Source organism: Mixophyes fleayi, unplaced genomic scaffold (genome assembly GCF_038048845.1).
Source record: "Mixophyes fleayi isolate aMixFle1 unplaced genomic scaffold, aMixFle1.hap1 Scaffold_100, whole genome shotgun sequence".
Lineage (NCBI taxonomy): Eukaryota > Metazoa > Chordata > Amphibia > Anura > Limnodynastidae > Mixophyes > Mixophyes fleayi.
The window spans coordinates 174,277-201,781 of record NW_027445898.1 but is presented as its reverse complement, the minus strand read 5'-3'; the positions used below and the strand labels follow the sequence as shown (position 1 = coordinate 201,781).

General features: G+C 41.3%; 1 long non-coding RNA gene across 1 annotated transcript; it reads right to left on the bottom strand.

Annotated features, from left to right (window-relative positions):
* LOC142112136 (uncharacterized) lies at positions 1-23,370 on the bottom strand. The gene is made up of 3 exons (XR_012681171.1): positions 22,724-23,370; positions 190-397; positions 1-105 (listed from the first exon to the last, which is right to left on the bottom strand). It is a non-coding gene; the product is annotated as an uncharacterized LOC142112136 (long non-coding RNA).
* Between the last annotated feature and the right edge of the window lie 4,135 nt (positions 23,371-27,505).

The following is a 27,505-nucleotide window of genomic DNA, read 5'->3' as shown; positions in this document are numbered from 1 at the left end:
CACTTGTGTAGCAGTTTTGTGATGCTTCACTCCTACAACAACAAGCTTTTCAGAGGTTCCCTCCGATGTGAAGTTGTGAGGAACCCTCTTGTGCCATTCCTCAACCTAGGAATATGAAGATATAACATCAACATTAAAGACCACTTTTATATTTTAAAGTTTAAGTCATCAACATCCAATAGTACTTACAGTCATATTAGCAACCACTCCAGGTCTTTGCAGATGTTTCAGAATGAGCAAAGCCTCCAGGTAGTAGAGAATGTTGAGCTGATGTTTGACAGTTAGTGTTTTAGCAGTAGAAGCACGATGGATGCAATTCAAAAATTCTGGTTTTGCAACCTCCAGTAGCCGGCGGCAGTCCTCTGGCTGCAAGGAATCTGTCGTCAATGTGTTAAACCTGCAGATCATATAAGAAAAATGTGGATTAAAAATGAAGTAAATTGAAAAGTCACAAATTAGTGTAGCAAGAATACTATAAAGTCAAAACCTAAATGTCATTCATGTTTATTGCTCTCACCTTTTGACGACCCTTTCCTTTGACACGCCTTTGCTCAGTTTTTTCCAAATTGCATTTGTTACGTTGAGAAAATGGACGCAGGCTTGAAAGAGCGGTGGATCATTTGCTGCCACATTGGTGGCTGTTGTTTTATAACCAATAAATCTCCTCAAATTTCTTAGATAATTAAATATTGTTTTGTTACAGAGACCCAGTTCTCTTAGTTTATATAGCCTAGGGGACTAAGGGGGCCTGAGATATGAAATGATGAATATAGGGTATCCAGGTATCAGCCTCCTGGGGCTTTATGCCGCCTGTGATTGATAATTTTGAAGGGGTGTTTCTCCGCTTACAAATGGGTCAGTGATGCCAAATTTAAACCGCATACACTTCAGAGTCCCCCCTGTTCAACTGTACCAGTCTCATAATTGTGGGTCCCCAGGAAGGACACTGCATTGAGCCAAGGGCGCTAGCACCTTGCAATAGCTCTCATAAAACCTTCAACAACTTAAAGTGAGTCTGGCCCTTCCAAGGGCCCCAAAGGCCCAGGTGCCTAATAGAGAACTTGAAGCCCCCACCCTCCTCTTTCCAAGGAGTCCTTCCTCGCTTCTCTACGGCCTTGCACTGTAGAGTTATGCCCAACTGAATGATGTTTCCCCATCCACCCTTTTCAGGCCTACCTTTCTGGAAGCAGGGGTGGGAGGGCTGAAACCTCGATTTCTCCGATTCTAGAGGGGCTATTGATTAGCTTTCAATGTCACCTGAAAGCTGAGATTATCTGCTAAAGGTTAAGGCCAAAGCCAGAGTCTGGGATACTCTTGGACCCATAAGAGCAAGAAAATGCCTCTAGCATGTGCAGTTTTGTCGGTAAGGCCTTAGGACGTAATAGGACAATATGAATGTCGATATCTCTTGCTCTCCTGGGTCTATTACAATTCCAGTGGTACCCTGAAAAGCTGAGACTCTCCTTTAAATTATGACCCCTCTATATAGCCTAGGGGACTAAGGGGGCCTGACATATGAGATGATGAATATAGGGTATCCAGGTATAAGCCTCCTGGGGCTTTATGCCGCCTGTGATTGATAATTTTGAAGGGGTGTTTTTCCGCTTACAAATGGGTCAGTGATGCCAAATTTTAACCGCATACACTTCAGAGTCCCCCCTGTTCAACTGTACCAGTCTCATAATTGTGGGTCCCCAGGAAGGGCACTGCATTGAGCCAAGGGCGCTAGTACCTTGCAATAGCTCTCATAAAACCTTCAACAACCTAAAGTGAGTCTGGCCCTTCCAAGGGCCCCAAAGGGCCAGGTGCCTAATAGAGAACTTGAAGCCCCCACCCTCCTCTTTCCAAGGAATCCTTCCTCACTTCTCTACGGCCTTGCACTGCAAAGTTATGCCCAACTGAATGATGTTCCCCCATCCACCCTTTTCAGGCCTACCTTTCTGGAAGCAGGGGTGGGTGGCTGAAACCTCGATTTCTCCGATTCTGGAGGGGCTATTGATTAGCTTTCAATGTCCCCTGAAAGCTGAGATTGTCTGCTAAAGTTTAAGGCCAAAGCCAGAGTCTGGGATACTCTTGGACCCATAACAGCAAGAAAATGCCTCTAGCATGTGCAGTTTTGTCGGTAAGGCCTTAAGACGTAATAGGACGATATGAATGTCGATATCTCTTGCTCTCCTGGGTTTATTACAATTCCAGTGGTACCCTGAAAGAGCTGAGACTCTCCTTTAAATTATGACCCCTCTATAAAGCCTGGAGGACTAAGGGGGCCTGAGATATGAGATGATGAATATAGGGTATCCAGGTATAAGCCTCCTGGGGCTTTATGCCGCCTGTGATTGATAATATTCAAGGGGTGTTTCTCCGCTTACAAATGGGTCAGTGATGCCGAATTTAAACCGCATACACTTCAGAGTCCCCCCTGTTCAACTGTACCAGTCTCATAATTGTGGGTCCCCAGGAAGGGCATTGCATTGAGCCAAGGGCGCTAGCACCTTGCAATAGCTCTCATAAAACCTTCAACAACTTAAAGTGAGTCTGGCCCTTCCAAGGGCCCCAAAGGCCCAGGTGCCTAATAGAGAACTTGAAGCCCCCACCCTCCTCTTTCCAAGGAGTCCTTCCTCGCTTCTCTACGGCCTTGCACTGTAGAGTTATGCCCAACTGAATGATGTTCCCCCATCCACCCTTTTCAGGCCTACCTTTCTGGAAGCAGGGGTGGGGGGCTGAAACCTCGATTTCTCCGATTCTGGAGGGGCTATTGATTAGCTTTCAATGTTCCCTGAAAGATGGGATTGTCTGCTAAAGTTTAAGGCCAAAGCCAGAGTCTGGGATACTCTTGGACCCATAAGAGCAAGAAAATGCCTCTAGCATGTGCAGTTTTGTCGGTAAGGCCTTAAGACGTAATAGGACGATATGAATGTCGATATCTCTTGCTCTCCTGGGTTTATTACAATTCCAGTGCTACCCTGAAAGAGCTGGGACTCTCCTTTAAATTATGACCCCTCTATATAGCCTAGGGGACTAAGGGGGCCTGAGATATGAAATGATGAATATAGGGTATCCAGGTATCAGCCTCCTGGGGCTTTATGCCGCCTGTGATTGATAATTTTGAAGGGGTGTTTCTCCGCTTACAAATGGGTCAGTGATGCCAAATTTAAACCGCATACACTTCAGAGTCCCCCCTGTTCAACTGTACCAGTCTCATAATTGTGGGTCCCCAGGAAGGACACTGCATTGAGCCAAGGGCGCTAGCACCTTGCAATAGCTCTCATAAAACCTTCAACAACTTAAAGTGAGTCTGGCCCTTCCAAGGGCCCAAAAGGCCCAGGTGCCTAATAGAGAACTTGAAGCCCCCACCCTCCTCTTTCCAAGGAGTCCTTCCTCGCTTCTCTACGGCCTTGCACTGCAGAGTTATGCCCAACTGAATGATGTTCCCCCATCCACCCTTTTCAGGCCTACCTTTCTGGAAGCAGGGGTGGGGGGCTGAAACCTCGGTTTCTCCGATTCTGGAGGGGCTATTGATTAGCTTTCAATGTTCCCTGAAAGATGAGATTGTCTGCTAAAGTTTAAGGCCAAAGCCAGAGTCTGGGATACTCTTGGACCCATAAGAGCAAGAAAATGCCTCTAGCATGTGCAGTTTTGTCGGTAAGGCCTTAAGACGTAATAGGACGATATGAATGTCGATATCTCTTGCTCTCCTGGGTCTATTACAATTCCAGTGGTACCCTGAAAGAGCTGGGACTCTCCTTTAAATTATGACCCCTCTATATAGCCTAGGGGACTAAGGGGGCCTGAGATATGAAATGATGAATATAGGGTATCCAGGTATCAGGCTCCTGGGGCTTTATGCCGCCTGTGATTGATAATTTTGAAGGGGTGTTTCTCCGCTTACAAATGGGTCAGTGATGCCAAATTTAAACCGCATACACTTCAGAGTCCCCCCTGTTCAACTGTACCAGTCTCATAATTGTGGGTCCCCAGGAAGGACACTGCATTGAGCCAAGGGCGCTAGCACCTTGCAATAGCTCTCATAAAACCTTCAACAACTTAAAGTGAGTCTGGCCCTTCCAAGGGCCCCAAAGGCCCAGGTGCCTAATAGAGAACTTGAAGCCCCCACCCTCCTCTTTCCAAGGAGTCCTTCCTCGCTTCTCTACGGCCTTGCACTGCAGAGTTATGCCCAACTGAATGATGTTTCCCCATCCACCCTTTTCAGGCCTACCTTTCTGGAAGCAGGGGTGGGAGGGCTGAAACCTCGATTTCTCCGATTCTGGAGGGGCTATTGATTAGCTTTCAATGTCCCCTGAAAGCTGAGATTATCTGCTAAAGGTTAAGGCCAAAGCCAGAGTCTGGGATACTCTTGGACCCATAACAGCAAGAAAATGCCTCTAGCATGTGCAGTTTTGTCGGTAAGGCCTTAGGACGTAATAGGACAATATGAATGTCGATATCTCTTGCTCTCCTGGGTCTATTACAATTCCAGTGGTACCCTGAAAGAGCTGAGACTCTCCTTTAAATTATGACCCCTCTATAAAGCCTGGAGGACTAAGGGGGCCTGAGATATGAGATGATGAATATAGGGTATCCAGGTATAAGCCTCCTGGGGCTTTATGCCGCCTGTGATTGATAATATTCAAGGGGTGTTTCTCCGCTTACAAATGGGTCAGTGATGCCGAATTTAAACCGCATACACTTCAGAGTCCCCCCTGTTCAACTGTACCAGTCTCATAATTGTGGGTCCCCAGGAAGGGCATTGCATTGAGCCAAGGGCGCTAGCACCTTGCAATAGCTGTCATAAAACCTTCAACAAATTAAAGTGAGTCTGGCCCTTCCAAGGGCCCCAAAGGCCCAGGTGCCTAATAGAGAACTTGAAGCCCCCACCCTCCTCTTTCCAAGGAGTCCTTCCTCACTTCTCTACGGCCTTGCACTGCAGAGTTATGCCCAACTGAATGATGTTCCCCCATCCACCCTTTTCAGGCCTACCTTTCTGGAAGCAGGGGTGGGGGGCTGAAACCTCGATTTCTCCGATTCTGGAGGGGCTATTGATTAGCTTTCAATGTTCCCTGAAAGATGGGATTGTCTGCTAAAGTTTAAGGCCAAAGCCAGAGTCTGGGATACTCTTGGACCCATAAGAGCAAGAACATGCCTCTAGCATGTGCAGTTTTGTCGGTAAGGCCTTAAGACGTAATAGGACGATATGAATGTCGATATCTCTTGCTCTGCTGGGTTTATTACAATTCCAGTGGTACCCTGAAAGAGCTGGGACTCTCCTTTAAATTATGACCCCTCTATATAGCCTAGGGGACTAAGGGGGCCTGAGATATGAAATGATGAATATAGGGTATCCAGGTATCAGCCTCCTGGGGCTTTATGCCGCCTGTTATTGATAATTTTGAAGGGGTGTTTCTCCGCTTACAAATGGGTCAGTGATGCCAAATTTAAACCGCATACACTTCAGAGTCCCCCCTGTTCAACTGTACCAGTCTCATAATTGTGGGTCCCCAGGAAGGACACTGCATTGAGCCAAGGGCGCTAGCACCTTGCAATAGCTCTCATAAAACCTTCAACAACTTAAAGTGAGTCTGGCCCTTCCAAGGGCCCCAAAGGCCCAGGTGCCTAATAGAGAACTTGAAGCCCCCACCCTCCTCTTTCCAAGGAGTCCTTCCTCGCTTCTCTACGGCCTTGCACTGCAGAGTTATGCCCAACTGAATGATGTTCCCCCATCCACCCTTTTCAGGCCTACCTTTCTGGAAGCAGGGGTGGGGTGGCTGAAATGTGATCAGACAGCAATTGAAGGGAGCTCCTAAGATATTCTCTCACTACAAAATGTTTTGTAACCTCCTACAAGGAAAGGTCTTTTATTATCTGTGGGCAGTGTTTTACTGCAATATATCAATCCCCTGACCAATAGATAAAACTCTGCTAACTTCTACATTTCAAGAGAGACTTAGGTGAAATCATTTAAGATTCTGAAAATTACTATTTGATTCCTCAGGGACAGGTACGTTGTTTCAGATCCCTATGTAAAATGACAACTATATCATAAATGATCTTGTGTCTCAGCACCCAGGAAATTCTAACACAAATTTGGTTTAGAGAAAAAACAAAAATTCTATACAATCATGATTCTTTTCCATGATAATTCATGAGGTAAAAGAAAGTTTATTCAGGTCCCTATGTAAAATAATGTAACTATGTAATAGCTACACAGGCCATTGTATAAATAAATGTTGATGTTGATGATGAGGGGACAACATTTGTCTAACAAACTGAGTAGTTAGACAATGTTTCAGTAAATATTTGTTTTAATTCATATCGGTATTTATCTCACATTGTCTGATTGTCATCATCCTTAGAACACAATTGAACGCATTTGCGGTTTAAATATTTATTTATATTACTCGCTCCATAATTCCTCCCCCAGCCAAGTATACTCAAGTCAGCTGTGAATTATTTAAATCCTGGGGCTTTATTTATATATGTCTGCTCATTGTCCCTTTCAGCAAGAAAAGGGCTATTGAAGATCCCTACTCTTTAGATGAAATATTGCATCTCATGGCTCTGAGCTAGGGATGTAAATCTGTTGGGTGTGAGATGTGCTTTGTGTAAATATGTCTGGAGCCACAAATCTGATGGGAATACCTGAGAGACACCTTTATTAGCCATTTCCTTTCACAACACTCTCGCTGCACATGAATGAGCCCTGTAGATACTTTGTGTAAATATCCAGACAATGTCTGTAGCTGCTCCATTAAGGCAGCAAGAAAATTATATGAGCTGCCACAAAATGCAAAATTCAGATAACAAAGCAAATGCAGGCTTTTTAATGGAATGTTCCCATATCCCTGAATTGGGAACATATATAAAATAAAGTGTCACAATAACCTTGTTTTAGAATCTCCTGTGCTGCATACATACATCATTTACAAGTCAAAATGTCATTCTAGTGTTAATGAGTTAGAAGTGACTCAGGAATCTCTTGTCTTCAAAACTTTAAATTTTTACACCTTTTGCAAATTATCCTGAGGTTGTCTCTGGTTCATTTTGTAAGCTACCACTATAAAGTCCTCTAAAAGCTCCATTATGAAAGCATTTGCAATCAAGAAAGATCTCCTTCCATTTTGCTAAACTAAAATCCTGCCTTTCCTATCATAATGGAGGCCATCCAGAAAAAGTAAGTGGTATTTATCTGTGTATGTTTGAACTCAACTATTTTGAACAATGTTAGCTACCATTTGGGGTTATGGCAAAAAAAACAAACAAAAAAAAAAAAAAACACTTCTTTTAACATGTTCACTTTAATGTGTGTATTAATATATATACGTGCAAAAGTGATGCACGATCTTAGCTTCTCACAAAAGTGTAAATACAATATTACATATGTTTTTGTTTATAATTGTTTCCTTTTATATAGAATTACAAACAACTGCCATGTATGCATGTATTAGCATTTCAGTTATTTTTGTTGGCAAAAACACATAGGGATAGTAAACTGAGTTTGAGATGTTGCTTATAGCAACCAGATTCTAGCTCTCATTTATTTAGTACATTCTATTATCCAGTTGTCCAATAAATATATATTTCTATTGCATATAAATGTTGTATTTAAACCAATTTTATTTAGAGATCTGTAAATATATGTAGCTAGCAGCCTGTATTTATTATATACAATTACAAATTGTATATATATTTTTTGGGGGCAAAACACATAGGGATAGTAAACTGAGTTTGAGATGTTGCTTATAGCAACCAGATTCTAGCTCTCATTTATTTAGTACATTCTATTATCCAGTTGTCCAATAAATATATATTTCTATTGCATATAAATGTTGTATTTAAACCAATTTTATTTAGAGATCTGTAAATATATGTAGCTAGCAGCCTGTATTTATTATATACAATTACAAATTGTATATATATTTTTTGGGGGCAAAACACATAGGGATAGTAAACTGAGTTTGAGATGTTGCTTATAGCAACCAGATTCTAGCTATCATTTATTTAGTACATTCTATTGTATATAATGTCGTCTTTGAAAAACTAATATTTTGCTTTTTTGGCAGGTCTCACAGAACTCCACTGGTCTGCAAGTTCTGTGAGAAACTAGACACAAATTTATCAGTCCATCTCCAACGAGTGTGCCAGAAGAAGGCAGATCCTTCAAGCATCCCCATTTTGGTAGAGGAAGCTCGTTCCAACATGAGGAAGATGTTGGAAAAGCTCAGCATAGTTAACTATACTGACAACAGATTCAGAACCTTCAGTGCGGCACACATGGAGGAGCTGGTCAGGTTTTTTGAGCAGTCTGGAGTTTACGTTAAAGGAAAACCCTCACCAACCCCAGCACGGTCTGTAAAGATTGTATTGGTTATTTCTAATTACAATCTGTTTCCATAGCTTCACATAACTTCAGGTTTCCATTAAAGCAACAATGTAATAATTAATAGTATTACTATTTATAAGATAACTGATAATATATCTTGCACCTGTCAATGCTACCCCCCCCCCACCCATTCTTATAATTTGCAGAATTGTCAGGGCCTTGTATTATCATCATCATCACCATTTATTTATATAACCTGTTCATTTCTTATTTGTTACATAATGTGTCCTTAGGCCTCTGCAAAAACACAACCAAATTAAGGACAGACGTCCATCAGTTAATGTTGATACAGATGGGGAAGATGATGATGAAATTCATAATGAAAATCAAGCAATGTAAGTAAAGTGGATCATACATTTGTTCCTTCGTTTCTCACTCTCTCTATCATTGGGCTTCATTTGTTACCAATATTTGGACGCAATGATAATATAACTTGTTTTGTTTGTCTTTAATTCCAGTGATAACGCACCAAACTGGAGTGTTCCACTAAGGAAGAAGATGTCTGAAGCTGGTTTGTACGACAAACACAGCAAGGAGCATCCCATCCTTGAAGGATTCCAAAAGCACTTGACACATACCTTGAATGTACCAAATTGCCAGCAGGAGGTACAAATTTTAGTAGTAATAAACAATTACATTATCTTGTATTTCCTATCATAATCATCAGCCATTTATATGTTGCATAGTCAGTAATGTTCAGTGATGGGTCCTTTATATACAACAGACTCGCGCTCCATGCCTACATATAAACATTACCATTTTTCTCTTAATATCCCGTACACTGTATACAACATTACTTTCCTATATAGAACCCATAGTATTGGTTGCTGTTATTGGAATGTACTTTATATCAGCTTCATTTTATTTCAGCATGGTATTTAATCTCATTTTTCTCTCTTTTTAATCTTAGGTGGAAAATGTCGCAAGGTACTTGTTCTACATGGACAGCACAAAAGTCTCCTTGGATTTTGTACTGGACATTGAAAAAACAATCCAGTATTTTAATAAGCTTAGAGAAACTGGACTAACGAACCAGACTGCTGCAAACTATCTTAAGAGCTTGAAGAGGTTTGTTCAGTACCAGATCACATCCACCAACCTGGTGCTTCAAAACAAGGACCTGTTTGAAGCCTTTCAATCTTTTATGAATCGGACAAAGGACATCCAAGGGGCCATCAATAAAGCCGTCTCAAAGGAGATCGTGGCAAAAAGGTAACACTCAAGCACGGATTCAGGGGCAGGCACAGTTTTACTTCAGGTATACATAGTTTTGTTCCTCATAGACCTCTCCGACAAGGGTAAAGGAAATTGCTTTTAAATAACTATTCAAAAGATACACATAAGCTCTAGGTAGAAACTGTGCACTGCAACAGTCAGGGTGTCTAGGTACCTACAACAGCTCCTCGGCTGTCCTACATTATTGTACAATTATATTATAACTGCTGCATGTGTAATCATTCTTGTATGTATTATTTACAGGTACGACTTGCTGAGTGATGACATTAAACCCCCAGAGGAGTACCGTAAGCTTCTGGCGGTGGCAAAGCCTGGATTTCTTGAAGCCATTGAGAAAGCTAAAACAGATCAGAAGCTTGAGGAAAAAGAGAAGCTGACAATCCTCTACTATCTGGAGGCTGTGGTCATTCTCAAGCACCTGCAACGACCGGGTGTAGTGCAGAACATGACAGTAAGTAACACCCTAATACCTGACCTCTGTTTCCTCCAGGTAAACTGTAGATAAGTTAAATGACTTTATCATCTGCAGGTGACTGAGTGGCTGCAAAGGAAACGCCATCAGCGCAATCTTGGAGATGAAGTGGTAAACACTACTGTTGTTGGTGTGAAGAACCATAAGACATCCACGCAGCAAGTTGCTACTTTTGTACTTCAGCAGGATGAGGAAATGGTGCGTATCAAATATTTGTATTTTTCTAATGTACCTCTTCTAGTATATTCTAAGCCACAAGGAATATCCCTTGTCCAACACTCCTCCATATGTACACAACTGTAAACTAGCTAATCTGTGCAGTGTCTTTAGACGTTACAATTTCTAAAAAGTCTTAAAAAAAACACAACTTGTTTGGCATATATATATATATATATATATGATATAGTGTTATATAGAAATATATGTATAATATACATATTTTCCCAGGGGTATGAGATAGCTCTGTATTTTGTATCAAATTTGAAAGTAAAGTGTTTTACCTCAAATTTTACGATTTTGAAAAAGTAAATAAGATTCCTTTCATTAAAAAATAAATAAATAGATATGACATGTCATTCAAGTAACTATTGTGTCTGCAAAGGTAACATTTGTTTCTCTTTCCTTTCAGTGGTTTGATGTTTATTTCAAGAAGATCAGAACCACATTCTTCAAGAACAACCAGGACAGCGCATATTTTTTCATCTCAACAACGGGTGAAAAAATATATAATGCATCCAATGACCTCTCAAGGTTCCACCAAAAGTAAGTGAAGATGACTTGTTTATCTGCACGTAACATAGCTATATTACATTTCTCATGGGGGGATAAACACATTGGAGATACGCAAAAACATTGGTCAATTTTGCTACCATACTCTTAACATTTTCATTACTTTACTATACTTTATTTTCCCTTTCTAGATTTAATCTGAAACCCATCACAAGCCAGGAAATCCGCCGCGTTATGGAAACTTATGTGTCCTCTAAGTTCTCGGATGGCCAAGAGAGTGCATTTGCCAAGTATTTGGCACATTCGGATGCCACCGCAGAGCGGTTTTATCGGATGAAAAACATAGAGGACCTGGTGATGGCCTCAGAAATTTTAAATAGCACGATTCCCAAGGAACCACCTCAAGCATCGACAAAGTAAATATATTATTAGGGGAAACTGCACTATAATTCATTGTCCAGAAACACATATAACATTGACTTTGAATTTTCAGAACTGCTGAATCTTCTTCGACCAAAAGAAACCGAGAGGTAGAAGAGGAAGATGATGTTGAGGTATCCCAATCTCCCCAAAAAAGGATGAAAGATGATGTATACTCGTCATTCATCCTGACATATCCCCTTCTCATGGACCGTGAAGTTCCACCTCTTAAAGAGTGCCTGCAACTTCCTAGAGGTCGTTTTTGCTACGACAAGTGGCGGAAGGCGCAGAATAAGATGCGAATGGAGGATATTATTGGTAAGAAATTCTACATTCTTTTGTTTCTAAAACTAAATTGTTTCCCCTAAAAAGGCTAAATAATGTGTTGGATTTCTTTAATTCAAACCCATACAAGATTGACAGCCCTTTGATTATGCACTATTAAAATGTTTTTTAGCCATTCTAATATTTGTTTTGTCAATTTTCTTCAGGTCGTTTTCGGACAAGGCTTCCAGAGGAACGTCAAATTATTAAATATGTTGAGCTCCAGGGATGGAAACAAAACATCCCGAGAACCTGTGAGATTTTAGCGAACTGGAAGCCACAGCGTCCGAAAGACCAAAAAGACAACAAGGATGTAGAGCATCTGATCTCCCGTCAGGAATGGAAGGGTCTGGCAATCATTCCAGATGAAACTAAAGGAGAGAAAGTGGTTGCCACCAGGCTGTTTCGGAAAGGGGAGATCTTATGCGACTACCATGGAACTTTAATATCCCATGATGAAGGGGAAAGAAGATTAAAAACAACCCAAATGGGAGAAATGGGGTACCTATACTTTTTTAAAGACTCAAAGCAAAAACGTTTGTGTGTGGACGCAACAACTGCGCCATGCAGTTGTCACCCACACCTTCAATCGACTTTTGGTAGAAAAATCAATCATTCAAGACACAAGTTCAACATTAAGCCAATATCTTTAATCCTTTTCAACAATTCCATATCTTCAATATTACTGATGGCGTCAGAGGACATCAGTCCTGGAGTGGAACTGCTCTTTGATTATGGAGTTACAAAAGCCTCCTTTGGAGGGGAAGGGGCTGACCTCTCTTTTCTAGACGATTAGTTTTTTGTGTCCTGGTTTAAAATATTGTTTGGGTTATTTTCAAATTTTTAATATGTTCATAAATAGTTGCACCTATATCATTAACTGTTAATTATGTATTAATATCACCAGTTGTCCAATAAATATATAACTTTATTGAATATCACTGTAGTTTTTATTTAGATACTGTAAATATAAGGTTGTCTTTAAAAATATGTATCTCTATATAACATTAATCTTTTCAAACTGTTGCAGTGATGTGTATATATATATATATTTACCCAATTCCTATATATATCCGTCTTCTCCTGCACAGTGTATAATGGTCATATGGACAGAATATTAAAGGGGAGGTCACATGTGACCTGGTGGCTTTTAGCACATCATATATTTATATACCGCAGTGCTGTACAGATAGCTCAGTCTCACTTGGCATCTGACCTAGAACCCTCTCCCAGGGAGCTGACACTCTTAGTGAGTGCATAAAGGGCTCCCTACATATAAGGTTGTCTTTGAAAAGCCGAGTGTGTCATCAAAACAGATGTAGTGTCTTAGATTCTCACAGATGTGTACAGAGAAGATTTCCTGTGAAGCTGATTGTTGTAGAATGGTCTGAGTTCAAATGAAGAAGAGGCTGGAGAGCTGTGAAAAAATGTCCTTACTATGTGGTATGTGCTGAGAACTGAACATGGCTGCCAGGTATTTCCTGTGCCAGTGTTACACTTCCTATGTCACTGCCTGCACACTTGTTTTTTTTAAGAAACAGGCTTTGTAAACACCAATATACCTTTATAACCAACACTTCCTAGGCATCAGCTGCCAAATGTGACAAGTCAGATGGTTCAGTGGGACTTTTTAATCTTAGGTGGAAAATGTCGCAAGGTACTTGTTCTACATGGACAGAACAAAAGTCTCCTTGGATTTTGTACTGGACATTGAAAAAACCATCCAGTATTTTAACAAGCTTAGAGAAACTGGACTAACGAACCAGACTGCTGCAAACTATCTTAAGAGCTTGAAGAGGTTTGTTCAGTACCAGATCACATCCACCAACCTGGTGCTTCAAAACAAGGACCTGTTTGAAGCCTTTCAATCTTTTATGAATCGGACAAAGGACATCCAAGGGGCCATCAATAAAGCCGTCTCAAAGGAGATCGTGGCAAAAAGGTAACACTCAAGCACGGATTCAGGGGCAGGCACAGTTTTACTTCAGGTATACATAGTTTTGTTCCTCATAGACCTCTCTGACAAGGGTAAAGGAAATTGCTTTTAAATAACTATTCAAAAGATACACATAAGCTCTAGGTAGAAACTGTGCACTGCAACAGTCAGGGTGTCTAGGTACCTACAACAGCTCCTCGGCTGTCCTACATTTTTGTACAATTATATTATAACTGCTGCATGTGTAATCATTCTTGTATGTATTATTTACAGGTACAACTTGCTGAGTGATGACATTAAACCCCCAGAGGAGTACCGTAAGCTTCTGGCGGTGGCAAAGCCTGGATTTCTTGAAGCCATTGAGAAAGCTAAAACAGATCAGAAGCTTGAGGAAAAAAGAGAAGCTGACAATCCTCTACTATCTGGAGGCTGTGGTCATTCTCAAGCACCTGCAACGACCGGGTGTAGTGCAGAACATGACAGTAAGTAACACCCTAATACCTGACCTCTGTTTCCTCCAGGTAAACTGTAGATAAGTTAAATGACTTTATCATCTGCAGGTGACTGAGTGGCTGCAAAGGAAACGCCATCAGCGCAATCTTGGAGATGAAGTGGTAAACACTACTGTTGGTGTGAAGAACCATAAGACATCCACGCAGCAAGTTGCTACTTTTGTACTTCAGCAGGATGAGGAAATGGTGCGTATCAAATATTTGTATTTTTCTACTGTACCTCTTCTAGTATATTCTAAGCCACAAGGAATATCCCTTGTCCAACACTCCTCCATATGTACACAACTGTAAACTAGCTAATCTGTGCAGTGTCTTTAGACGTTACAATTTCTAAAAAGTCTTAAAAAAAACACAACTTGTTTGGCATATATATATATATATATATATATATATATATATATATATGTAACGCCCCCTAGTGGCGTGTTAGTAAAGCCTTAATGGAGTGTAAGAAAAACCTATGATTTATGTTACATAACATCTGGATAACATTAAGAACTGTGCAGGAGGAGTAATAAGATATTTGCAACCATATTCGTATTGCTGATTAAGAACTGTGCTGGAGAGAGTGAGGAGCTGTACATATATTTCTTTATTGATGAAACCAATATGATTATCGTGCTGGAGGAAGAGGAGTGTAAATAAAGAGTTTAATTTGTTATAGAGATGGTCTGGCGCCCAAATTTATTGTGACTTTTATTACACTGCATCACCTGTGTCCCACTAACTACAGAGAAACACCTGCATGTGCAGGGACCCCCTGATCATTTACACCCATGGCCCATCAGCTAGCCTGGGCTTGAGAAGGAGGTGCACTGTGTACCCATTGCACCACACAATACACACAGTGACAGGGGGTTACATATATATATATATATATATATATATATATATATATATATATATATATATATATATATATGATATAGTGTTATATAGAAATATATGTATAATATACATATTTTCCCAGGGGTATGAGATAGCTCTATTTTGTATCAAATTTGAAAGTAAAGTATTTTACCTCAAATTTTACGATTTTGAAAAAGTAAATAAAATTTGGTAAAAGTTGGTAAAGATATACACAGAAGTGTATTCAGATCCCAGTGCAATGTCTGTGAGAAGCCGAGAGCTTTTGCACAATTGGTGAATATCTTAAGCTTCTCACAGATATCTGTACATTGGATACATATTTTGGAAAAAACCTTTTTTATTTCAAAAGTATAAAAATCATATCAAAAGAATTTCTTTGGATCAGCTTGGCAGGGTGTTTTAGATATGCGCTACTTAAATTGTTGTGTTTAATAAATACACATTTTCTAAAAAAAAAAAAATAACTCATGCAGTTTGTGTGCCATTAATATATCAACTTTACTGCAAAATACTCCACTTTGATTATGGAGTTAGAAAAGCCTCCTTTGGAGGGGAAGGGGCTCCTTTAGTAGGAAAAATTCTATCAGGACAAATTATACCTCACTGTACAATGAACTCAATAAAGTGGTAACTACAGGTAGAAATGCTGTTGGTGGGACAGCTCCTCACTAGGTAGAACTGCTTTCACATTTGTCAGAACTGTATTTTTTGGTCAGGCTCGCATGGAAATTGCAGATTTCTATGAGAAAATGTACACACTGTGCACTCAAAAATTCATAAACTCTGAGGCGCTAGTTAACATCTTGGAAGCAATTTTAAAAAAGTACAACCATTCACCATCCTATACTGTCTCCACTAGAAAATGGTTTCCAGCGTGAAGTAGATGTTCTTGCGCATCTGTTAAAGGCTCAGAGCCTGATCTATGCATGGAAGTTCCTCCTTTCCTTAGTATATTTGCACAATGCCCACACTAAACTACAGACTTGGGGACAGATATCTGAGAAACAAAAAGACCAAGAAACACTTATTTGGAGGGCAGTCACAGAAGGCCCTACAGCCTTCACATCTCTTTATGGCTTTCGGCCAAGATCAAGTGCAGTTGTGGCAGATCAGCACTTGCCTCTTTGGTTAGAGGGCTGGAATGCAGCTTTGAAAGGTTGGGACAAATGTGCATCTGGACTGGCAATCCAGGGGGCCATAAATCACGGGTCAGGAGACCTTAATACAGATATGTGATTCTGTTGGCACCCACGCACTTTTGATCACTTTCCCTAAGTGGCGGAAGGCGCAGAATAAGATGCGAATGGAGGATATTATTGGTAAGAAATTCTACATTCTTTTGTTTCTAAAACTAAATTGTTTCCCCTAAAAAGGCTAAATAATGTGTTGGATTTCTTTAATTCAAACCCATACAAGATTGACAGCCCTTTGATTATGCACTATTAAAATGTTTTTTAGCCATTCTAATATTTGTTTTGTCAATTTTCTTCAGGTCGTTTTCGGACAAGGCTTCCAGAGGAACGTCAAATTATTAAATATGTTGAGCTCCAGGGATGGAAACAAAACATCCCGCGAACCTGCGAGATTTTAGTGAACTGGAAGCCACAGGGTCCAAAAAAGACAACAAGGATGTAGAGCATCTGATCTCCCGTCAGGAATGGAAGGGTCTGGCATTTATTCCAGATGAAACTAAAGGAAAGAAAGTGGTTGCCACCAGGCTGTTTCGGAAAGGGGAGATCTTATGCGACTACCATGAAACTTTAATATCCCATGATGAAGTGGAAAGAAGATTAAAAACAACCCAAATGGGAGAAAGTCTATGACCTTATTACACACAATGATATCTCAGCAGCACCAATAGACAGTGCAAAAACGGCTGATTAAACCTGTTTTTAGTGGTTCTTCATCTCACTCAGCTATTGTGACACTGCTGAAAATCGTACTACAATATTATTACAGTGACCCTAACCCTTCCTTCAAACACATAGCATACATGTACAATATGATTCTAATAAAAAAAAAAAAAAATTATTATAATATATATATATATATATACACATACATACATACACACACATAATAGCTCAATATAGATGACTGTTCAAAAGATGAAACTGCAGTATAAATGACTGTCCAGAAACATAACACCTGACCCACTGGGGCCATTGACTTTGTATTCTCATAAATGCTGAATCGACTTCAAGCAAAAGAAACCAGGAGGTGGAAGAGGAAGATGAGGTACAACAAACTCCCCCAGAAAGTATGAAAGATGTATTTTCATCATTTATCCTGACACATCCCCTTCACATGGACGATGAACCTCCACCTTAGAGTGCCTGCACTTTCCTAGAGGACATTATTGCTGCTTCCTTACAATCAGCTGGCTACAGTCAAAGTAACAGCTGCCTCCATGGAGGTGGTTGTCAAAGTACATTGTTACCACAAATATATGGTCTAAACTGTTGGCAGGATGAAATGAATTGTGTGCCCTTCTTACAAACAGAGGATTAGACTAGTTCTTCCGCACTGACTCATTAGTATACACAACCTAAATTACATTTTAATTCCCAGTGGTTCAGTGGGCCTGTCAGACTTGGACTTTAACCGAGTGTTAAATCATAACAATTCTTTTCTAATTTACAAACATTTGTCACCAATTGACTGACTGGTGGACAGTTATCGGATATTTACTGACCCTACGGGCTGCAATCATTCCCTGCCACAAGTACCGTTTCAGAGTGCTTCCAACAAAGTGCTCCTTAAATTGTTCCGTTTAATAAATACATATTTATTTTAAAAAAACACACCTTTTTTGGCATATATATTATATATATGATGTAATGTTATATAGAAATATATGTATAATATACATAGTTTCCCAGGGGTATGTGATAGCTCTGTATTTTGTACAAAATTTGAAAGTAAAGTATTTTACCTCAAATTTTACGATTTTGAAAAAGTAAATAAAATCCCCTTTTCATTAAAAAAATAAATCGATATGAATTATGTCATTCAAGTAACTATTGTGTCTGCAAAGGTCGTTTTTGCTATGACAAGTGGAGGAAGGCGCAGAATAAGATGCGCATGAAGGATATTATTGGTAAGAAATTCTACATTCTAGAATTTCCTTTGTTTCTAAAACTAAATTGTTTCCCCTAAAGAGGCTAAATAATTTGTTGGGTTTCTTTAATTCAAACCCATACAAGATTGACAGCCCTTTGATATTTGTGATATTCTGCCCCTTCCATCACGAGACCTTTCCTCCCCCAGGGACAAACACAATCATTTTTAATCTGAAGGCCCTATTAATCAACTGTAGCTGATTCAGGAAGCTTGAAGAGTCAGTCATAATTTTGTGTTTTAATGAACTGGGTGAGTGGAGGCGAGAATATGGAAGGCAGTTATTTGACACCTGTATGGTATTTTGTATTTATTTTTGTTCTTAAATAAAGCAGCCACTTCTTAATGATGGTTAACTGTAATGTTCAAATGTGCAGTTTATAAATCCGATTTTAAAGCAAATTAACTCCAACTAAAGAGGTTAAACCAGTAAACAGGCCATCTTGGACCCACATGTTACCCAAAGACTAATAAATATTGATATTGCAAGAAAGATTCACACTGCAGTTTGTATGTATTATAGTAATCAATGCTATTCACTTCCATTACAGCTTAAGCTGCCTAAACACAATTATTTTCTAATTTACAAACATTTGTCACTAATTGACTGACTAGTGGACAGTCATGGAAATTCTAATATATTTCAGCAAGATATATTTGGATAAATATTTCTGGTGCATGCACAGAATGGATGGATGGATGATGTCTGTGCTGGCTATGTCATTCCAAAAAAACAGCTTATTCTTGCTGTTGGAAAAAGCAGAGCTGGCGGATGACTGTTAGTGCCGTGAACGTATCTATCTACCAACTATCTGAAACTAGCTCGGGAGTTTGCATTCTTCAGCTTTCCAGGTTCTGGAATGGGGATAAGCCACATTTTGGGGATAAACATATGTTGGTGCCAGGAGGATGCAGGTAAAGGTGGAAGCTACAGAGATGGATATAGCAAGGAACCTGATAAAACAGCACGCTCTATCTACGCATAATGCAGAACCGAGAATGGAGGCCGAGCCATCTCAGATTTGCATGAAACTTCCAACAATGACCAAGTGACCGGTAAAGTCACGTGTGACCCAAATCGCTGGGAAATGCCTTTGAGCAGAAAAACTTGCCACTTTTAAGTATTATCACCTGTTGTCTAATATATATTTTAATTGACTATCAATGTACTTTTTAAAATATAATTTTATTTTATTTACAGATATGTCCTGGGATGCTAGGCCTTTCCTCTGTGCAAGTGTCAGTGGTTGCCGTGCTTCCTCCCCCCCGATACAATCCATTTAATCAATGTAATTTCATTACTGCAGAATTCCACCCAATGTACAATAAAACCATCTTGACATCCCCTGCTGGTTGGTAAATATATTGAATAGGGATCTGAATAAACTTCTGTGGATATCTGTGAGAAGCTGAGTGCTTTTGCACTATTGGTGAATATCTTAGCTTCTCACTGATATGTATCCAAAGCACCCTGCCAAGCTGTAGGTAAAGTATTTTCTCCTCCATAGACCCGAGCCTGGGAGTTAGGGTTATAATCTCCTGGGAAGAAAACAATTACACAGCGCTGAAAAATGGTTCCAGAGAAGTGAATATCACATGATATCAATATCTGAGTGAGAGAAGTTAAAAATATCCAAGGCAATGTAAAATACAATATAACATTTTAATATACAATTAAAAGTCACAATACTCAATATAAAAAGTATATATTACTGCAGTAATAAATTAGAAGATATGATATTGATTATAGATCAATCATAATAGCAAGTGTAAACACAGATGGAACTATTATATAAGATTGTAGATGATCAATCATAATAAGTGTGAACACCAGTGGAACTGTTATGTAAAGATTAGATAATAGGTTAATCTCCACAGTATACGACTTTTGATATATACTTTTGATATTGAGCATTGTGACTTAATTGTATATTAAAATGTTATATTGTATTTTACATTGCCTTGGATATTTTTAACTTCTCTCACTCAGATATTGATATTGTGTGATATTCACTTCTCTGGAACCATTTTTCAATTTGCAAAGAGCTGCATCTCTATCTATCTATCTATCTATCTCCTCTCCTAGGGTGCTGACACTTATATACAAGGCTCTCTTTGAGAAGCTGATTGTTGTAGAATGGTCTGAGGTGAAATGAATAAGAAGAGTCAGGAGAGCTGTGAACACGTCTGTACAATGTGCTATGTGCTGAGAAATGAGCATGGCTGCCAGGTATTTCCTGTCACTCAGCACTTCCTGGTTGGCAGGTGAATGGCAGTGATGTCACTTCCTTCAAACACCCAGCATACATCTACAATAAGGTACGTGTATATACACACTGTACAAGTCTGTGCCCTTATTACACACATGATAACTCAGCAGCACCAATAGACAGTGCAAACGCTGCTGATTAAACCTGTCTAGTAGTTCATCTCACTGCAGCTATTGTGACACTGCTGAAATACTTACTACAATTTTATTACAGTGATGTCACTTCCATCAAACACCCAGCATACATCTACATTAAGGTTCTAATAAAATAAATATATCTCTATTTCTATCCACATACACACATAATAGCCCACTATAAATGACTTTCCAGAAACATATATCATTGACTTTTTGCATTTTCAGAAATGCTGAATCGTCTTCAAGCAAAAGAAACCGAGAGGTGGAAGAGGAAGTTGATGTTAATATGCAACAAACTCCCCAAAAAAAAAGGATGAAAGAAGGTGCCATATCACATAACTTGCAGACAAGTTTATAATTTCTAGTGTGGCATGTTCTGTTCAAAGTTTCATACGTTATTGGATATTTGCTGACCCTACGGCCTGCCCCAAGTACTGTTTCATAGTGCTTCGAACAAAGGGGTACTTAAATTGTTCCATTTAACAAATACATATTATAAAAAAAATACTCATTCAGTTTGTGTGCCATTAGCATGTCAAATTTACTGCAAGTTCTGTGATAGATTTGTGTAAAGTGCATCTGCAAAGAGTGTGCCAGAAGAAGACAGATCACTATTTTGGTAGAGGAAGCTCATTCCAACATGAGGAAGATGTTGGAGAAGCTGAGCCAAGTGGAATATGGCAACGTCAGATTCAGAAACTTCAGTCCGGTGCAAATGGACTAAACACTTATTTTCTAATTTACAAACATTTGTCACTAATTGACTGACAGGTGGACAGTCATGGAAATTGTAATATATTTCAGCAAAATACATTTAGATGACTACTTCTGGAGCATGCACAGAATGGATGGATGCTGATGTCTGTGCTGCTTATTCTGGTGAAAGGTGCAGAATAAGATGTGCATGGAGGATATTATTGGTAGGAAATTCTGCATTCTTTTGTTTCAAAAACTAAATTGTTCCCCCAAATAGGCCAAATATTTTTTTGACTGCTTCCAGAAGAACATCAGATTCTTCGGTACGTTAAGCACCAGAGATGGACACAAAACATCCCCAGCCCGGACGACAGGGCCCTGCTTTTTTTTTCTGTTCCAGAGTCCGTCAGCTGGCGACAGGGTCCCCCCGCAGGACCCAACTGAAAGCCACAGTGTCTGAGTAACCAAAATAACAATATCTGGTCTTTCATCACAAATGGAAGGGTCCGGCAATGTTTCCAGATAAATATAAAGAAGACAAACTGGTTGCCACCAGTTTGGGTTCGGAAAGGGAAATCTTATGTGACTCTCATGGATCTTTAATATATAATGATGAAGGGGATAAAAGAATGAAGATAATCCCATAGGAAGCAATGGGGCACCTGCTTTGTTTTAAAGATTCCAAGGAATAGCGTTGTGTGTGGACACAATAAGTGCACCGTACAGTTGTCACTTGCACCTCAAAGCAACTTTTGGCAAAAAAAAAAAAAATCACTCTAGAAACAAGTACAACATTAAGCCAGTTTCTTACAAACTGTGGACTATAAAAACATAATTAAACCCAGTAACCTCACAGCGACAATACATCGGTCCTGGGGTGGAACTTCTATTTGACTATGGAGTTAAAAAGCCTCTTTTGGAGGGGAAGGGGCCGACTTAGACGATTAGTTTTTTGGTGGACTGTCCTGGTTTAAAATTTTATTTTTTGCTAAATGAATTTTCTTTTAAATATGTTTATTAACAGTTGGTCATTTATTATTAATAGTTTATTATGTATTATCACCAGTTGTCAAATATATATTTTTATTACCATCTATGTGAATATATGAAAAAAAAAAAAAAGTATATATATATATATATATATATATATATATATATATACATACACATATATATACACATATATACACACACACACTTTTCAAAGTGTTGCAGTGATAAGTAAATATATACAGCTCCTATATACATCTCCTGTCTCCTCCTGCACAGTGTATAAAGGTCATATGGACATAATATTAATGGGGAGGTCACATGTGACCTGGTGGCTTTTAGCTCCCATATCTCTCTCCTGTTAGAGGCACACATCATATATTTATATACCGCAGCGCTGTACAGATAGCTCAGTCTCACTTGGCCTCTGACCATGAACCCTCTCCCAGGGAGCTGACACTCTTAGTGACTATATACAGGGCTCTACATATAAAAGTTGTCTTTGAAAAGCTGAGCGTTTCTTTGTTTCTTAGCTTCTCACAGACACTGTACATATAACATTTCCTGTGAAACCTTATAAAGCAGAATCACTAATTTCATTATTACCTAAAATTTAGTATAAATTCTTATTTACCATATTTTCTTATGCTGTTGATCTTGAGTGATAGGAGTCTGTAGTCCCTTAACTGTGGCCCACGTCCATCAGCTATCACAGGGAACTGTCTCCGCAGCTTCTGGAAGTCTTCATCCCTCGGTATACCTACAGAGTCTTGAAGACCTTCCCTGTTTGGACATGTATAATGAATATGACACAAGAAATTATAACAGAGGAGATTTTAGAAACAGACACAGGAGAATAAAGGTGCAGCCATGGAGAATGTACTGATGTAAGGAAACATCAGGGACTCACCTTGAACAGCTTGGTCTGTTCTCCTCTGGGTCACTTCTCCTTCCAATCTCGCTCACCAGTCTTGAGCCTGTAAAGTCTCTCTGCAGTGGAGTGAGCAGTGTGATCTTAAGGGGGCACAGTAATGTGTGTGCTGGCACAGGGGGCTTGTGGCAATGTAATGAGAGTGTGATAGCCCCTGTAGTGATGAAGGTGGTGGCAGAATGGCACAGAGTGATGGAGGGGGGCAGGCACACACCTGGGGGGGGGGGGGTCTGGTCTCTGGAAAAAGCAACATGATGGTAAAGCGCCACAGAATTTGTTAGCTTAACATTATATCTTTATTTATTTAAAAATGAAAATTAAAAAATAAAAAAAAAACACATTCGTGCAAATAAAAAGTGGTGGGGGGCAGGGCAGGTTTGAACAAGGTGCAGGAGTTAAACATTCTACAAAGGAAGAGAAGTATTAGAACATGAGGGCATGTACTGACACTGGGAGGGGGGGTGGATAATTCACTTTAGTGAGTTTTCTGGACAAAATCATGTTACAATGCAAGGGGTGCATATTAGTTTATTTTGCACATAAAGAAAACACTGGCTCTTTTCCTAGATCCACTTTAAATTTCAGTGCACAAATAAGTTTTCAAATATCTGTGTCACACAGACTATGTGCTACTTGAAAGAACAGCCAGTATTTAACTTATGTGCAAAATAAAATAATTTCCAGAAAATTTACTAACACACAAAAAAAATTACAATCTATAGGACAATGGTTTGATACACAAGGGTAAGTGCTACATCATATTAAATATTTGTTCAGCTATAATGCAAAGGTTACAAATTAAATAGTGGCTAACTTCCCCTAATGAATCAGGCCCAGTGTATTTAATTCAAAAATCCAAAATACATTTCAAAACAGATTTTGTGTCCCTTAGACCTCTTACCAAATGTGTCAATATCCAGCCATTGTTAGCACAGGTATGAGCTGTCCTTTTAAACACAAGGAATAGCACATGAACCAATCACATTCCACTTCCTAATACCAGCTGTTACCTACAGCTTTCACTAATAGACTAATCAAATGCTATGGGCTAGATCAGTGTTGTCCAACCTGTGACAACTCAGCAGCACCAATAGACAGTGGATAACTTGGATAACTGTGGTAATTCTAGAGCTAATACATGCCGACGAGCGCTGACCCCCCGGGATGCGTGCATTTATCAGACCAAGACCAATCCGGGGCGCCCCGGCGGTGCTCCGTGCCTCGGCCCGGGCCCGCCGGGCGCTCCCGGCCGCTTTGGCGACTCTAGATAACCTCGGGCCGATCGCACGTCCCCGTGACGGCGACGATACATTCGGATGTCTGCCCTATCAACTTTCGATGGTACTTTCCGCGCCTACCATGGTGACCACGGGTAACGGGGAATCAGGGTTCGATTCCGGAGAGGGAGCCTGAGAAACGGCTACCACATCCAAGGAAGGCAGCAGGCGCGCAAATTACCCACTCCCGACTCGGGGAGGTAGTGACGAAAAATAACAATACAGGACTCTTTCGAGGCCCTGTAATTGGAATGAGTACACTTTAAATCCTTTAACGAGGACCCATTGGAGGGCAAGTCTGGTGCCAGCAGCCGTGGTGGAAGGTTGTGTGTGCAAGTAGCTCGTGTATCAGATTTGCTCTAAGGAGCATCCCAGCCAAGGATGGAGGATCCTGGGGGAGGTGAGGAGGAAACTCCCCAGGCTTTTGGGCCTAAAACACCAGGCATGGAAAGTGTCTATACAACTAAGCCTAGTACCAGCTTGGCAGCGGTTTTGAACCCACAATGTGGAGTGACTTCCACAGAGACTGTACATGGTTCTACCCTGCATATAGAAGGAGAAACGGATCCCAAACCCGGGCCAAGCGAACCTGCTAAGCCTGCAATATCCCATATGAAGTTTAATATGGGTGAGCAAGGGAAGATAGAGGGAGAAACGGATCCCAAACCCGGTCCAAGCAATCCTGCTAAGCCTGTAATATCCCATATGAAGTCTAATATGGGTGAACAAGGGAAGGAAACCTGTGACCAGAGCCCAGTGAAGCAACTGGGTTCAGGGGTAAAACTAACAGGGAAACGGAGTATGCAACCCTGTGTAAACTTGGAGGCCTTACAGCCGATGTTATTGCAGAAGGCCGTCAGGATAAACTCTGATGCGGGGCCTAGGCCGGAATCGGGAGAGGCCGTGGTAAGCCAGGCACTGGGCGATACATGCCAGCCTGAACGGAGAGGAGTCGGTCCCGATAGACCGATAGATCCGGCAACCGTGAGCCTACCTGAGTCTGAGGATAGTGAAGCGGAGGAAGTGGATATCGAGGCCCGGATCAGGGAACTAAAAACGGAGATGGAAAGCTTGGAGAGACTCATCGCAAAAAAAAAGAAAAAGCGTAACCGAGCTTTTAGCCGTGACAGGGCAATCTTCTCAGCGGAGATCGAGGACTTGTCAGAGGCCTTAAAAGAGAAAGAAAATTTGCTGTTTAAACTGCAGGAGATCGTGAGCGCAACTAACCTGGAGGACTCAGGGCTACTACCCCCTAATGTGGTGGCTGAGACACAGGGAGAAAGCGACAATGGCGGCCTCTACGGTGTGATCCGTTCCATGGAGGGGGAGCAGGGGTCCGTGAAGGGCCGGGGAGTAGTGGAAGGCGGACCTGAAGGGTGTGCGGTGCAAGTTCCCGAGGAGGGGAATGTAGTGCACTCCCGGCCGTTCGCGGTTTTTTCGGGAGAAGCCGGAAGCGAGAACCTGAATGCCCAGAGACCGGTAAGCTCAGAAGCTCCTCCAAGTGTTGTCAGTGACTGTTCAAATATCATAATGCAAAATGACAATGTGTTAGATGTGAATAAGAGGTCTGACTCAATGACCGGGACAGAAGCCTGTGACACAGCGGCAGCGCGTTCCTCTGCAGCGCTGCCGGGCTGTCGGCAAAATCCTGAGGTCCGTGTCAGTATGTCTAAAACTGAGTGTACCGTGGTGGTAGAGGATGTGAGAGATCCTCAAGAGAAATGTAATGTGGTGATGACATGTGTAAATACTGGTAATACGGTGTCGGCTGGAGATGTGCCTGATGTAGGTACCGGAGGAAGTACTTGTGACACAGCGGCAGCACTGTCCCCTGTAGTGCAGCTGAGCTGTCAGCGAATTCCAATGGTCCAAACCTGCACATCCGAGGCTAGAAATGTGAATACTGTGAGGGGAAAAAGTGTGGTAAATCCTCAGGCTGCAAAGAGTGGTAATATGGGTGGGACAGTCGGGAGGTCCACAAATGAGCCTGAGCATGTACGGAACTCAGGGGTCTCGGCTGGGACATCTGGGGGAGTAGGGGGGGGGACCTAGTACAGTCCAAAACAAGCTTATTGAAACAATATATGGTCCACTATGTGTAACAGATAGGGCTAGACAAGCGATGGAATTAATAGAAAGGACAGCCAAATCAATGCCGGGTATAATGGGAGAGGGCGTACAACCGTTATCCAGTCCCAGGGAGGTGGGGTCTGGGCCCCGGCAAGAGGTAAGGGGTACTAGCGGGGATGGAAACAAAGGTCAGACGACAGCAAGGGGTCAAGTGTTGGACTCGGGTCCCTTACCGGGAGTGAAATCATATGCAGGGGCTGTATTGGGCCCAAGGGTTTCGGGCAACGGGGCAAACGGTCCGACCAGGTCACAGGGGCCAATGCCAACGTCAGCTCAGCCTTTCAAAAGACGGAATGTGGTGCAGCTGAAATTTGTGGGAAAGGAGCCCCCCAATAGGTCAGAGTTTTTGAGGGTTTTTTTGGATTCCTTTGGCTTTGTCCCGGCGGATCTCTTTGCCTGCATTCACCCTGTTAATACGACGGAATATGATCTAAGCTTTATGTCGTACCAGGGGCTGCAAGCTTTCTGGAACAAGTGGGGTGGGTGCAGGTCGAGAGATCCGTGGACGAACTACAGAGCCATAGCGATAACCCGGCAGGAAAAAGTAAGAATTACCATTCTGGTGAGAAACGAATCTATCCCTCCGGCGGACCTCGGGTTCTGGGTGGGCAGGTATGCAAAAATGACATCTCCCCTGACCAAGGTACCGGACCCTAGCTACGGCGTCTGGGGTGGCGGGTGGTCCACCACGGTAGACCTTAAAAGCACGGAGGCTGGCCTGGTGCACTTACCCTCGGCGGCCTTCATCGGCCGCGACAGGATACAGTGCGTTTACCCAGGTCAGCCGAGGATGTGCCACAAGTGTGGGGACTTCCGCCACCTCAGCGCAAATTGCCCTCAGCAAAAGTGTGGGCACTGTGGAGGCACTGGGCATGAAACAAGATCATGCAGCCAAATTAGATGTAATTTGTGCGGTGTGGTAGGCCACCCCTTCAGCAGGTGTCCCCACGCGGCCCACAATGCCGGATACACAGACGAGGAGTTGGTAGGTGCAGTAGTGGTAGCGGAGAGTGGGGAACGTAGGGATGTAGAGAGAGAACCTACGGTGGACCCTACCCCTTCACGGCCCCCCTCCCCT